Here is a 15,867-nt window from a genome sequence, read left to right on the forward strand (position 1 = left end):
CGGGCGAGACGAGTTGTTGCAATCAAAATGAGGGTTTCTTTTTGGAGAACCAGCCACAAACGGTTCAAACGGATTTATTTTCTTCTGTTTTGCTACGGCCAGACTCCGGATGTTTCAGTTTCTTTTTAGACAAAAGCTAAATGGGTTTAATTAGCTCGAATTTGCAACATTTATCATGCTGCGTTCTTGTCGTCTCTATCATTGGATTTACGCGATGATACGCGATCATAGTACTTGAGGTATATACAGGGTTTCGAATCATATAAGGGAATAGTTCAATCACTTAGGGGAATGTTTCAAATCGGTAGGGGAATATTGCATGCAAGCTGTGGATGTTTGCAATCACTTAGGGGAGTGTTGCAATCGATTAGGGGAATTTTACAAGCGTACTGTGGAGCTGTCATCAGACTGTGAGTGCCGCTGTAAATACCTTAAAATATTTTCGTCAATCTTACTAACTTATCATGTTTAATTATGGCTCCGCAGCAGGATTTATTTAGTTTATCATGTATACAACTGAATACCACACGAAAGCAACTCCAAATTATGTTTTTAAAAAAACATCATCGGTATCAATTCGTAGCTTTTTACACCGGCACCCACAAAGTGATGACAGCTCCACAGTACGCTTGCAACATTTCCCTAAACGATTGCAAAACTCCCCTAAGTGATTGCAAACATCCACAGCTTGCTTGCAACATTCCCCTAAGTGGTTAAACTATTCCCTTATATGATTCAAAACCCTGTAATAATGTGTCTTTTAAGGTCCTAATTGCTCTGTCAAATTCAAAAAAGTTCAAAAGTTTTACTTGTGAAAATATTATAGATAACTGAACAATCGTTTCAAAGTTTTGGAAACAGTAATTACAATAAAACCTGGATAAGAGCAGTCATGCAATATTATAAATAATAGCATTGATCCTCAAAAACATGTTACTAATGGTCTAATGACCAACAGCTCTTACAAGAATGGAGCAGAAATCGATTCCAATTACAGGACCGTTTCCAATAAGAAAGACAAGACTATTGGTGTTACATCTAGTCACGCACATAGCAAAGAATACTGTACTTAATACGAAAAAGGAAAAAAAGAACAAAAACGAGAAACAAGAAGAGAAAAAGTGAAAAAAACAAACATATAAGAAAATGTAGAAAAAAGGAAAAATATTACAACGTAACAAAACAAAACAATTTAAGGAAAAGAGTTGCAAAACATTTTTTTATCAGTCAGTAACAATTTGAATTAAGTTCAATTTGTGAAATCAGACAAATAATTATGATCAATTCAATTTGAACAAAACATCCAAACAACAAACAGAGCATTCGTGAAATGGTTCTTAACGCAAGTGCTCAAACCACAACTGACAGTTCCGCCAAGTTGACTCGACTCATTCTCGACCCTCCGCCCCGATCTCTGAACGACATCTTTCGGCGTTATTGTAGCGTAAAGTTGTAAAGACCTCTTTTTTTTTTGTTCAAACACCGAAGGTCATCAAGCGTGATAAACTGCTAAACAGCTCACCCACTCACTCACCCACCACTAGCATATACACACCACTCGCCATCTGTCGTCGTGTTTAGCTTCTTCCGTTCCCGTTTTTTCCCACCTTCTAAGCACTTTTATTTTACCCAGTGCACTGACCTTAATGTTGCTGAACACCTTTAGCCGCGACTGGCACGGCCCCACGTAGGGGGGACACAACGGGGAGAAAATTATGCACATTATGCACAGGGCGCGCACAGTTATGTTGGCGGTACCGAATGTGTGGGTGTGCTGCTGGTAATTAAATCTTAACCGCCCGCCTCAAACACACACACGCACTGGCTTTGACACTCTTAATGCTTAGGCGAATGTTCCGCTGCCACGCGCGACAGTGAAAAATTGGATGGGATCTGATGGGATGTTACGCCTCGCTGACTAGCACACACACGCGCGTGCTGACGTGATATTAGTCTCAAGATGGTGATGATGATAATGCATTTGACTTTGGACGGTTACGCCACCACACACACACATGTTGAGGGGGAAGTTTTGTAGAATTTTGGACTGAAACATAACAGTCTGCCCCCAACTGCGCTCACGCTGACTGATGGAAAACTCCTCAGTTCAAAGGATTGAGTCGTTCTGACTTCTTCATGCTTTGCTTCACTGCTCCCCCAAAAAAATACTAATTACCTTAACAGCTCCAGCAGATCCTCCGTTAGCTGGTTTTCAATTACTATTTATTTCCCGCCGGCGGTTTGGGTTCAGCTTTCAGCAGACTGTCTGTGCGCGCGCGATCGCTAATGCGATCGGTTGATCGAGATTAACCACCCACTCCATGAATGAAGCAAAGTTTCACCCATTCACCCATTGATCGAGTAACCGCTGTAAACTCTGCTGGCCGGCGATAAACTCCACAACTCTACACCAACAAGCAGCAGACAACAATTCATGCTTCTCCCCGTCCCGGAACCCGACCAAGCTTGGAATTATTCCACCTTCTGGCTAAATGAAGTTCACGCACAATAACAAGAAAGCAAACGAGGGTGAAGGGTGGTGGAACAAAACTCACCCAGACACAATAATGATGCTCAACCAGATAGCATCATTTAATCCGTTTTGTGAAGGGTGTGTTCACCGTCCACCGCTCGACATGACACGGAGAAAGAGAGCGAGAAAGCCCAAAATTCAAAGCACCAAAAGCACAACAAAACTCTCCCTGTTGTAGCCCTTCCGCAGGGGAGGTTTTTCGTGCGGAGCATGAGGCAGACAAGGTAAAGATGGTCCAATTCCACGTTTTATGACAGTGAACCTGAAAAAAAGGGGCACGAATATGTATGATGTTGCTCAGCATGCGTTTCGCAGCTCCCTCCCTTAGGCGCACGACACGCACCCGCTTGTGGTGCGCGTATGATTTACGAGCACTCGCGTCCCGCTTTCCACCTGGGAGAGGAATGGTTGGACCTCTTAGCTAAACTCACTGTCGCTGAACCTCAAAACCCTTCTGCCTCCCAATGGAAAAAAATCCCAAAAACTGACCAGGGACAGGTCACGTGATCAAATAAACATTTAAGTGAAAGGAGCGTAGTAGTTGTTTTTTGCACATAAAACCACGTACCACGAACCCTGGAATTCGCACGGGCAAACCAACCAACAAACTGCCACCATCCAATTAACGTGTGCTTTTCTTCCTGAAGTTGAACGTGCAAAAGTAAAACAAAAAACGAACCCAAAGGAAGTGAAATGATAATTGATTAGTGGGAGAGCGATTGAGACTGTACCTAAACTGACGCCACTCCTTCCGATACCGTGACTTCTAACGGTGGTCGGTCATTCATTAGACGATTAATATTTTGAGCGTTTTGCCCCGCTTGAGTCGATCGTTAAAGTTCTAGGCGCAAGAGCACACGCTTGTGGCGTTGTGCGGTTAATTGGTGAAACGTTACGCCCCGAAACCAGCACCGTTTCCGAGATGGTGTCGATGATAACGCTGTCCGCGGGGAGGCGGCGAACTCTAGGCGTCTATGAAATGGACAGTTTAACATGCGAGTGTGTGGTTTGGTCCGTTCCTTTTAGGGATGGGAACTTAACGAAAGAAAAAGTAATGCAGAAAGTAACTGGTTGCTGTTAGACAGTGTAACGAGAAAGTAACTCAAGGTAACTGATGTACCGAGTGATTTCAGATGAAAGGTTTGAAGTACTTTGTTAAAAGTAACTAGAAACAATGAACTGGTTTTATGTCATCCAGTTAAATAATTGATCTTCTTGGACTGATACTTCACGCCATACGTGTTTTGAGGTCTTGATCGATTACTTTACAAGTAACTCGTATTCAAGATGAGCTAATCTAGTTTTAAGTTTGCTATATTTATCCAGATTAGCTATCAAATCGGTACAATTTCCTGCAAGGATGGAATTCCAACAGGATATTTCAAGTGCAAGTCCCCGGAAATGTCCAATTTGGAAGATTACAAATCTCAGAATCCTTCTATTTGGCGTAACGTCCTACGCGGACATGCCGGCCTGTACGGGCTTTCGAGACTTAATTCATTACCACGCAAACCGGATAGTCAATATCCTTGCTACGAAGGAACGGTCCATTGTAGGCTTTAACTCATGACGGGCATGTTATTGAGTCGTTCGAGTTGACGACTGTACCAGGGGACTGCCCCGAAACCACATACGTCAAATAACGTCTTTCATGGTATTTTACGTACGTGGATACGGGGATTTGTAATCTTCTGGATCTAAAAAGCTAGTAGTAGATCATAGCATTAAGAAATATATTATAATCAGTCCAATAAAGGATAATTTTATAACAAATAATTGAGTGATAATTATCTTATTACTTCTTATAGCATCATAACTAGCAAAAAGTAATGACTCGTAGACTTAATTACAAATTTCTAGTAGAAAGTTTACCTCAAGAATTGCAGTTCAGGAATTATTAGTTCCTGGAGAAATTAAGTGATTAACGTAAAACAACTATTGATACCTAACACTTTTTCTATTTCATAGAGCATATAGAAAGAGACAGTAAAAGTAGGTTTAAAACAATTACGATTGTAGCACCAATACAGGATGATAAGAAGATACGTGTTATGATCTGGTTTCTATTCCAAACTAATGTCACTAATAACTAGAAGCGTTTGTTTCTCTGGAACAAGCTAAACTCTAGCGAGTTACAGCAAAAAATGGCACATCACTAGTTCATTCCTTCGACTGTAATAAAAACACACTCAATCATCCCTGTGAAGGTATCCTCGAAAAATCGAAAACTACTCCAAAGCTGCTGCTGGCAACAAGCTACGTGATAGTTTGCTTATTAAAATCAAAATTATTATTTTGAAATACGATTCGAATGATCGTGTTACTCCGATCGGGCCTTAATCTTATCTTGATCATCTTCGATACCGCAATTGAGTTGAGTCACAACGCAGGTTTCGCTTTCGGAGAACCGAGCCCGAAGGAGGGGCCAGTACTGCTTACGCCATCTCCATACCCATCAGCCTGTCAGTTCCACCTCCTAGCGACCCTATATAGGGAGACCCACACACACACTCGCGCACACACAGGGTCCAGGTTAAGGTCGATTTCCTCATCCACCCTTTCCTTGGTTTACTCACCACCGGAATGGAAGGTAGCAATGCAGAAATACGCGATGCACACGAGCCAACCCACGCATTCGAATGGTTTATTTATGCAAATCAGCCGATCACACGTTATGCGTTACGCGAGTGTGCACTAGGTGAAGCTGTCAGCTGGACCCCGTAGATGGGGAAGAAGAAAGAAACGAGGACTGCTTACACATTCGGAAGCAATTAGTCATCGTGATCTCACCACAACTGCTTGGGCCGTTTTCGTTTATAGTTGGTGGTGTAAATTTACACCCCAAACAGCTGTTGGTTAATATCAAACCAAATCGTTTTCATTTCCCACAGACACTTCCATTCCTAGACGCTTAGTTAGCAGCATCTTGGTAGACATAAAGCGTCCCCAAAATGTCCCCAAAACGTCCCCAAGTGATGGAACGACTCGAGCCCCGAGAGCAAAATACAAAACATCAACCATTAGCATCATCTTCATTGTTGACCTTCGGCTGTGATGTACGAACTCCCTGTACCCTGGCTCACTGTCTCTCACTCGGCCATAGCTGTGGGTGATGAAAATAGAAAAGAAAAACATTACCATAGAGACGACGCTCGTGTGACATTCCCCAGTATCCTTTTGTGCGATTTTTCTTTCCCACCACAAAGAGAGAGAGAGAGGAAAAGTCACAGTTCGCTCTCGTTTACTCACTGCCAGTTGGTGGTGAAGAATGGCGTCATCCTTACTGGTGGATGACCTAATTTTCCCTTTTCGTGTCCCATCGTGTGTCCTCTATTACAGCCGTACCGCGGGTTTTTGTCTAGAATTTTCTTGGAGAATACAACGATTGGCAGATTGGCGCTTTTTCTCGTTCCCCCCCGTGGGACACAACATTCGCCAACTATTGGACCTGGTGGCCACCCAAGCTGTTGGATTCACCATGCTGCGGTAGTTGGTTTTGGGTAACATTTTAACACGTCAGCCAGGACAGGAAGAAGCAAAACATTCCTGCTCACCCAATTCCAAACGGACAACCGATTGGCGTCGTTCGTTTCCGTTTTCGACTGAGGGAGAGAGCATTTCAGTTCTGCTGATGATTGTTTATCTCCGGTAACCGGAACCAGAGATGAGGTTTGTTTTTGGAGGGACAGGAAAGAAACGATTGTATGCCTTTTTCGTTGATTTGTAGGCAAATTTCTAAACGCTTGATGTTTTTTTTTGCCTCATCTCCCACGGTCTTGCTTTGCTGGGGATGAAATAAGACACCCACCCAGGCAAAAGAGTGGCCCGAAAATGGTACGAATTCTTCTTTCGGGATGTCTTTAAATGGTGCCGGGATTTTGAGAAAAGTTATGATATGTTTAGCTTAACCGGTAAACGGCGTAAACAGTGGGCGCGCGCCAACGAGCTTCCGGTCCGCGCCAACGGCCCTACAAGGGGCGCGCACGCACGCGGGAGGCAGTAGCACGTGTTTCTACGGACAGACAGTCCACACGCCGAGAGAACGCTACGATGCATTATTCAACGGATGAAAAGAAGGGGCGGGAGGGTCTTCTTTCACGCGTCATCTCCGATGACTGTACCGAGAGCTCGTAGACGCAAGATGTTTGTCTTGATTCCACACACTGCCCTGCTTGAAATTCAGTCCCCGGTTACCGCTACCGCTCTGGGCCTGTTTGTGTTGGTTTTATTTCCCTTAGCTTGCTTCTATTTTCTTCTTCCATCCCTTTTTTTGATGTCCGATTTTAAGATTCCAGTGAGCCACACGGGGCCACAAGCAGCAGCACGCCTCACGGTCTTATATGTAGCCAATTAACAAAATTGTTGTTAATTGTCTCGATCAATTACACACACACACAAGACGGAAGGCGGCAGTGGAATGGCATGGTGGTGGTCTGTACGGTTTCACTGCTTTGTAAACTACTCACCAAAACAAATAGATGTTTGGATTTCCATTTTTAGTGAGGGGAAGGCAAACAATCCGCCCATATCACGGCTCAAATCAATAGAGCAGCGGCTTGCACATCGATTAGGCTTGCTTTAATAGGATGGCAACAACACCAACACGTCTTCGGATGGGCTGTGTGGGACGGGTGGGTAGGGAACGAATCTGTATCGTGAATCAATAATGTTGCGTCGAAGGTTTAGTTCTAATTTGAAGACACTTTTTGATTGCAAATTAGCTACAATCTAGGGGTGACTTATTGGACAGCCGGTGCCGGTGAGCAGACTAATGAAGTTGAAGGTTTTGTTGTTGGGATTATTGGAAGTTTCTAGGACATGAGATCAGAAAATTTCATTTTAATAGGCATAAATAAAGCTCCAACATCATCAAAACACTCGAGAAAGTGTGCCCAAAAGCTTTAAATTAACAGAAACGTCTTAATGTCCGTTTACTCAAGCTAATCTTCAGGATTCTTTTGGAGTTGAATGGATTAGTTACGGGTATGGAGTAGCTAAGATTGGAAAAGAGAGAAGAATCTAAAAGAGAATCCTTCAATGAGACAAGAGAAAGGGAAAGATAAGGCAGAAGATTGATCAAACCTCAAAGAATTAGTCAGGGATTCTTCAATGTCAATGTCATGATGTGGTGAGAAAATGATGAGAAGTTAATTTTAACATTTAATGATCCATTTTGATACTTTAAATGTTGATAACTCCATTCCATAACATTGGAATAATAGCGATGCTCAAATGCATCTTAATATATATAATCATAAGATATATAGATGATAGCTGACAAACACTATCTTTAGTACGAAATTTTAACGACGATAAACCCAGATAATTTAATCCAATCCATCGAGAGCTCTCTTGTCTATCTTTTACTCTATTTTAATTATTCACTGCCAAACGAACAAATTGACTTTTATCCCAGATTTCCATACAATAATAGCAGGCTCACGTCACCCGCTTGTGGAACGCGGTTTCTTGCATCGCCCACACGTCAAAGGAAGTCCATATCCTGCAATATCTTTCTTGCGGACGTCCACACATACCGGTCTGGCCGTCCTCGATAGATTAAAATCACCCCCCGTGCAACTCATTTGCTAGTGAAAATATTGATCCACAAAACCGTGCACAGTAATAACACATGACGCGCTGACCTCTCTGTGTTGTACGCTACACTACACTTCAGAAAACGTCCGCTCCGATAGGGATGCGGGGGCATTGTTGTTTATCGCGAGTTTACTTACTGTCAAAACAACGCGCACCGCCCTCGAACTCCGTTCATAGTTCTGTGTCGTCAGGCCATTTGGTCGCTCCGAATTCGAACCAGAACCGATGAAAGTAAATAGCGGACGTTAAATAGAGAGTATGCAAAAACAAAAACGGAAAGTATTACGTACATCGAGATACGATCCTATCAGATGGCTGGCATGTACACGTATACATTCAACTAACAACCATTATAAGGGTGACATCATCACGAAGGCGAGGTGCCGTGTGTGGTGTGTGGTAGTGGTGTGTCCATTTCATTGGCACCGTTCCCATAGTTGTTTGAAGTGAAAAATGTACGCCCTCCCTTCCACCACTAGACCAGCGCGCTTCGAGAATGAAAACAGACCACAGGAGCTGTTCCAATTAAACTAAGCGAAACGACCTTGTCCTCTGCGATTGTGTGTGTGCCTGGTCCTCTATGTTCCCACTGGGAGGAAATTGCATGCACCATAATAATTTCATTACGCTCGTCCTGCACCCAGTGCCAGTTCCAGTGGGCACGTGCTGAGGTCCCCTCAGGTCCCCACCTTGTTCGATGGATACCGATGCACCCGGTGGAAAATTCAACCCGAGACGACGACGACGACACACTGTCTGGGTGCTAGGAGAGTTCGCGTGCCCCGGTCCGTTACGCGAGGTCAATGTTGCGAAGTGATTCATCGTGCCGTTTCCACCACCAACATCCTGCTGGAATGGAATAGAATGGAATGGTGAGGAAAAATGTTGGAATGACGTGATGTTTCGCACCAACGGTGAGACAAATGGAAAAGGAGCGTTTGAGAGGAAGAACCGGTACGCAGAAGAAAGGTCATCCATTTCGCTGAGGCTGATGCCGTATCTCTGCCCCTTGATTCCAACCAGCATTAGTTCAGTGCGAGCATGAGTCATAATTATGAGTGCTTTTTGGGCTTTTTGAGGGAGCTTCAGTTTGAGCGAAATGGGAAAAAGTGAAGATGAATGGCTTTTATTGCCTCGTCTTGGACGTGGGCAGATTACCAACTACCTCAGGGCACTGTTGGAGAAGTGATTTCAAGACGTTTAAATAGAGAAAAACCCGTTTCTCCAAACGCTAGGTCGTTAAAGGCATTAATCTTTGAAGAAATGGTCCAAAAATACATCTTTCTCTAATTTTAAGAATTACTGTTGAAAAGTTGGACACCAAAATAACTTAATGATAGTGTTAACTTCCATAAGAATGATTTAATTGCCGCCCATTCAAGCTCCAACACTCAACACCAATTTTCTCCAAAAATTTGACTGATTAAAATGCAATAAACCACCCGAAATGAAATGAAGCAGGGCTTTCACTGGAGCAAACAACGTCAGCAATCACAACAATTTCTCTCTCTCTCTCTCTCTCTCTCTCTCTCTCTCTCTCTCTCTCTCTCTCTCTCTCTCTCTCTCTCTCTATCACCACGGGCAACGGTTATTAGAGAAGGCAATCAATTTCAATCATCATCTTGAGTTTCGCACCATCCTCCAACGCGCGCACACTTGTTTCCGCCAATACTTAAACTCAATTATCGGCTCAATTAATTATCAATCCAAAACCCCGGCAGCGTTCATGCTCGTGCTCAATCCTGATGGAATAAACGGGCGAAAGGGAAGAGCAAAAGAAAGAAAGAAAAAAACAACCACAGTTGAAACATTAAATAACACCCCTCGCGCTTGAAGATGCGAAGGCAAATGCGCGGAACGGGAACGAGGCGTACGATAATTTACTCGCGCAAAGCGCACACGACGGATCTTGCCGGTGTCTCAACAGCTCTTCAACTCTTGAAATGAATGAACGGGCGCGAGGGAGCTGCTATCGATTGACTCATTAACGGCCGCTTAAGCTGTCGGAAACGATCCCGCGCGAGCTGGTGCCCGAGTCGGGGAAGGTCGAGAACAGCGCCCTGCCAAGATCACACGTGAACCTTTCTTCGCGCGGACCTTTCCGATCGATCGTGCGATCGTGTGGGATTTGCTGGGATGATAGATCATCAGTCTTTTCCGCAGTGCGCGTGCTGCTCGATCTGTCCCGCTGTGCGGTGACACGGATATTTATAAATGTGCAACCCTTCTTCACCTTCAATTTCTAATGATAGTTTCAAATGATCTTTCGTGTGCTAGAAGGGAAAGAGAGATAAAAACAATATGCAAAGAAGATGCATTTTATGTGCCATTGAAGTTCGTCGTCATGCAGTCACGCTTTGGACGTTGTGATGATCCAATGAACCTACTGTTTAGAACATGCATCGAGAATGCTCGAGCTTTTGCAGCTGCATGTTTTCATGTGATCACGACCTTAAACGATGAGCACTGGACACTAACGGCGGGCCTCAGAAATCGTGCCCAATCGACACCTTCCCGCTGTGTGAACTCTGGGATTTGAAGAGCTTAGCGCTTGCAGGAAAGTCTACACGATCGCCAATAATGTTCAGGCGATCAATGATAAGCCGCTACCTGTATGTCACGTTGCGTATTATGTTTAGGGCAATAGCTTCATCATGACATCGAGACAAAGATTACCCACCGCATATTCCATCGATCACACAACCCAGTCACGAGTGCGACTCTTCCCCAAGTTCCAGCACGCTGTCACAGAAATCTCTGACATTCCTCATTGCGCACCCGTAATGACTGTTACCGTTGTCGATCGATTGTTGGAAAGTTAAAGCGTCTTTCACCTGAGGGACAGCCTCCGCTTCGAGACAGACATCAATAATTCATACGCATTATCTTCACGACGACCTTCTGCGGACGGGCGATCGATTCGCGATGAATCTTCAAAAGCCATCGACCGCCAACGAATCGTTGCGATCGAGCATTCCCCCGGTTGCGTTCCTGCAGGAGCAGCATCTCCGCGAGGACATCACAACATATCGCTGACATCTGCCCGAGAATGTAGTCCCCGGCCGATCGGCTGTGCTAGACTGGACAGGGCCTTATTTTGTGTGCCGAGTGAATGGCGCCATTAAATCATACAATTCCTGCCGCATAATCAGTCTGTCAGTCCGGGCGGGCCTGAAGTTGACATTTCGCGGACGCTACCTCCAAAGAGGGCCCGGGAAACGGGTTTATCAACGCACTCTGGAACACTCTGGAACACGCTTCTTTTCCAATGATTTGTGAAGAAAGAAAGTGGCTACGGCTATAATCATACCAGATTTCAGCAGCAATGATCCTGCTACGTGGTTAGCTACCACACTCTTTTTCCACCAAAAACACACACATCTGTCCTGCACTATCAAGCGCGGAAATTCAATCACGATCCTCACGTGTGCGTGCCCGCAAATTCTGGAACGCGTCGTCGCCTCAGATTCTCAGAAATAACCGTCGCTCGCCACAATTAACGGCACTTTCGTTCGCTCCGAAGTTCGCTCCGCGTTACCGGTTCGATTGACATTAAATCGATACAACCATGATTACTTGGCGGTGGTCAAGCACAAACCATGTAGTGCTTTGGGCTATTTGTTCGCGTCCGTTGTCTACGGCAGCGAAAAAACAGTAAAAACACACGCCAGAAAAGGAAATACTCGTACCCAAAAAAAAAACAACAACAGATGACCCCTCCCGGTTACACGAACCACAACGACAGTGAAGAGCGTAAAAGTAAATACCAGACACCAGCACCTACCAAACGGGGAGCTCGCATAAAACCCACCGACAATAACTTCATTTGCATTTCGAACGCAACGAGGAACTCCGGACCCCCGAAAAAAAAAGCCGTTCCGCTGGTTGCGTTTAATTTATTGTATGATAATTCGCTGTCTCAAAAATTCAAACCCAACCCATCAACGAAAAAATACAAAAAAAAACTGCGTGCGACTGACCTCAATCGAAAGGCATGGGTCGCTCGCTGGGTTTTTGGTCACTGATTGTCCTTAACCTTAACATGCGAAGATTACGTACAAGTGGACAAACGATGGCGGAGGCACATTGGAGAAAGCAAATAACTTCCTACCAAAAAAAAAGAAATGATCCCCTATTGCTTGGGAACTGATCGTCGAGGTGGAACCACCCGGCAGCATTGCACTTCGACATTTTCGGGTCGTAGATTAAGAGAGAGAGAGAAAGAGAGCGAGAGCAAGGTTGTTATTGGGAAGGAGTACTTCAGAGTTGTTCCGAGCATGTCGAAAGGGTACGTTCGTTTGGGTGACAAAACGAAGGGTCCAAGGGATCTCCAAAAATGGGATGCAACAGGAACAGGTTCACAGTTTATTGTTTCAACCAAACATGGCAAATTTGGTACCGGTGTGTGGTTGCACGTGTGTGTGTGTGTGTGTGCGTGTGCATTTTGTTCCAAAAAAGGAAATCAAAAATGGGCCATTGTGATCGGGGTTCGGGACGAAACGTGACAACTGACAATAGTGAGTGATATAAACATTCTTATCAACGAAGACCTAAAGGAAGATCTTACAGGGTTTCGCGAACTATTTCAACGATGTTATGCACATCTCCAACAATACAATTCTAACTTTGTCGATTGAAATTTGAGGTTACAGGTTTGCGATTGGTTCTTTGAATGAGACAAGTCCAGATGCAGAATTGGAATAAGTTCAGTATCAGTTCTAGGACCCGGCATGGGTTCAAGGTGCGTTAAAAGACCGATTTCGGTTTGGGATCAGTTTCAGGGCCGGTGTAGGACCAATTCCAAGAACTATGTGGGTTTGATGAGATCAGTTTCAGAACCGGTATGGGTTCTGTGAATGTTCCAGGATCGACATGAATTTGGGATCAGTTCAAGGTGCCTAGATAGACTACAGGTGGGTCCTTAGCTCTGATTTTGGTCGCCATGATGGATGAAGATTTCTATGGAATTTGGCAGATAGGAAGTAAGGGTTTCTAAGGACTTTGTATGAGTTGCTAAGTAATTTTGGACTCCCTAGCTTTCAAATGAAAATTTGTAAAAGTACACTGGACGGACCGACCTGTACTAATTTATAGACCTTAGATCAGTTCCAATATTAAATTGATTGAATTTCACAGGCACCTGGGAATTGAATCCTTTGTGCCGCCCTGAAGTTAATTATAGTCCTGTTCATAGGTCTCCTCATACACAAGTCTGACAATCATGGGAAGGGTAAAACGAGTAAGTCATAGACAATCAAGTCCATTACAGGCTTATGGCAGGCCTAGACCAGCTAATTTATCGATTCTTCTGGAATCGAGTCAACAAATAGAAAAGGGCTTATGGATGTCTATCTAATTTATAGGTTCTTTCAAGGAGAGGGACTTCACTGTTGTTGTACTGCAAGTTATCAGTTTGAAACGTTTATTTACTACGTTGTGCAACCCAGTAACCCTGTACCTCAAAGGAAGTAGAACGTGTAAGACGGCTTGTGAAGTGATGACTTCAAACCGAGCGCAATTACAATCCCTCCCCAGTCCCAGTCCCATGTGCGCTCTCTATCGTACTACTCACGATTAAGTGTGGGCGCATGATATGTCACCCCGGCAAAGGCAAACTGTCGATCTCGACCAATTGACCTCTGCCGGTGGCGACAAACGGTACGCGCGCGCGCCTGTAAGACCTGCCCAATGTCCCACGGCAAATAGTTGGGGGTTTGTTTTTTTTTTTGACAGCCACAGTGTGACAGCGAATGTGTACCATTAAGTCATCGCTGATAGTAAACAGTGTCACACCAATGGTGTGCGGCGGGACAAACTCTTACGTTCCTTGGACTCGCCCCTCCCTGCCCTGCTGATGTCATTCTGGCCGCGCCGTTGGTCGATGTCCTTCGCTTTCGAAGATTCGAGCGGTCCGTGCGGGTTCGGTGGTGGTTGGTCGTAAAATGGTGACCTTGATGATGATGCTGATGGGGTCGATTTTGGGAGATGAAGCAACGGCGATCGTAAATAAACCGTACCAGCAACATGAACACACATCGACGGAAACACACATACGCACAAAAAAGGTGAACAACGGGCGGCAAATAAAACTCTTCTTCAAAGGCAAACAGTACATATTCCGCTTCCTAGAACCCAGCCCCATGTACAACCCGCCCATTTATGCTCTTCTATTGTTTTCAACCTCCAACAACGCGTTGAATTACCCCCCCCCCCGTTGGACACCGACCCGTGTAAACATTGGTTCGATGATGATTGGGGGTGATGATTTCATGCCAAAAGCGTGTACAAAACGATCACCCCCGAAAGGGTGGCAGAAGGACGTGTGGACACTGGTACATATGCATTACGACATCTTGGGCCCACCACCATCATCATCATCATCTCGCAAACAGCACGCACATTTTATTTTTAAAAACGAATAAATAATCATTCAGCCTTACGGAATAAACCGGACACCAATCGGACTCGGCGGTTGTTGATAGGGAAGATCGCGTTTTGATGACGTGAGAAGAAGACGGCGGCTGCAAATCTTGGCCCAATCTTCGGCAAAGCTTCCTCGCACCATCACAAACAGCCCCAGTAAAATCAACAATAATTTTATGACCACCTTACTATGTGCGGGAGTTTATGTGTGACCGTTTAATTGCTTTCATCTTTGGCCTGCTTTTCGCAGAATCGATCAAAACCGTGCCATTTGTTTTTGGAGTAAATAAACGAAGCCTACTGAGAGTCTGCGGCTGCTGCATTCCAGCAGCACAATCTCGCTGTCATGTCTGCGTCAGTTCGGGTGAGTGTTGTAAATTATGAAATTAAGGAAACGTTATTGTTTTATAAGGACATTACCTTCCCAGTTGCAGAGACTGCCGTTCCAGGCGTTAGGACACACTGCACACAGTATCCTAAGTGGCGCAACAGTGTTGATAGCACCACCGCCAACACTTTCGGTGACTTCGGAGCCGTGTTTCGGATGGTTTTATTTTTAGAGTTTCCACGAGTCGCGAAAAACGCGTGCTTCACACTCCAACCCGACGTCGACTCCACAACACGACTCACGAGCAACGGCAATTATGACCGAATTTCTTGTTTGTTTGTCGCGCGGGAAAAGCACGCTGCTGTTTGCACGCACGATTTGCAAGGGATGGAAGGAGAGGAAACACTTAAAACACAGTAGTCGGGGATATTGAGGGGGTTTTCCACTTCACTTTCGCACTAACACACACACATGCACACTGTTACTGTTGCTGATGCTGCTGCTGCTGCTGAAAAAAGAGGAAAATTCGGCGACACACACACACACCCGCCCCGACGAATTGGTTTAAATTTAGCTTTCCTTTCAATGCAACCGGTTGTCGTTGACCGCGGGGATTGTCCGTGGATTGGAAAGGGAATGGAAGGGACACAGAAAGTAATATGCGTTTTGATGTTGGGTTTTACTCAAAATCCTTTTCCCCCCACCACTCAAAGGCGCAAGTGTGAATCACAGTTTTTCTTTAAATGGCACCATCGATACGAAAAAAACATGGCCCACTCACTAACATCGACCACCGACAATATGGTCACGCTTGAGAAATTAGAATCACCGGTGGTGGCGGGTTGTTTTCGGCAAGGAAAACAACACACACACAAAAATACATGAAAATTCACACTAAACAAACGGTCACTAAACAAACAATGCACACGGAGGAAGGGGGAAAGGGGAGAGATTTTCGGCTACGACAAAAATAACATCAACATAA

General features: G+C 44.7%; 1 protein-coding gene across 3 annotated transcripts in view; it reads right to left on the reverse strand.

Annotated features, from left to right (window-relative positions):
• The window catches only part of LOC120956745 (uncharacterized), a 31,310-nt gene that overhangs the window by 14,975 nt on the left and 468 nt on the right, over window positions 1–15,867 (reverse strand). The window contains exon 2 of one of the 3 annotated variants that reach the window (XM_040378457.2): window positions 14,975–15,387. The gene's annotated coding sequence lies outside the window, so the exon portion shown is untranslated. Of the gene's footprint in view, window positions 1–14,974; window positions 15,391–15,867 lie in introns of all 3 variants that reach the window. The other 2 variants (XM_040378459.2, XM_040378458.2) reach the window with 2 other exon arrangements.

The sequence above is a fragment of the Anopheles coluzzii genome, chromosome 3 (genome assembly GCF_943734685.1).
Source record: "Anopheles coluzzii chromosome 3, AcolN3, whole genome shotgun sequence".
Taxonomy (NCBI): Eukaryota; Metazoa; Arthropoda; class Insecta; order Diptera; family Culicidae; genus Anopheles; species Anopheles coluzzii.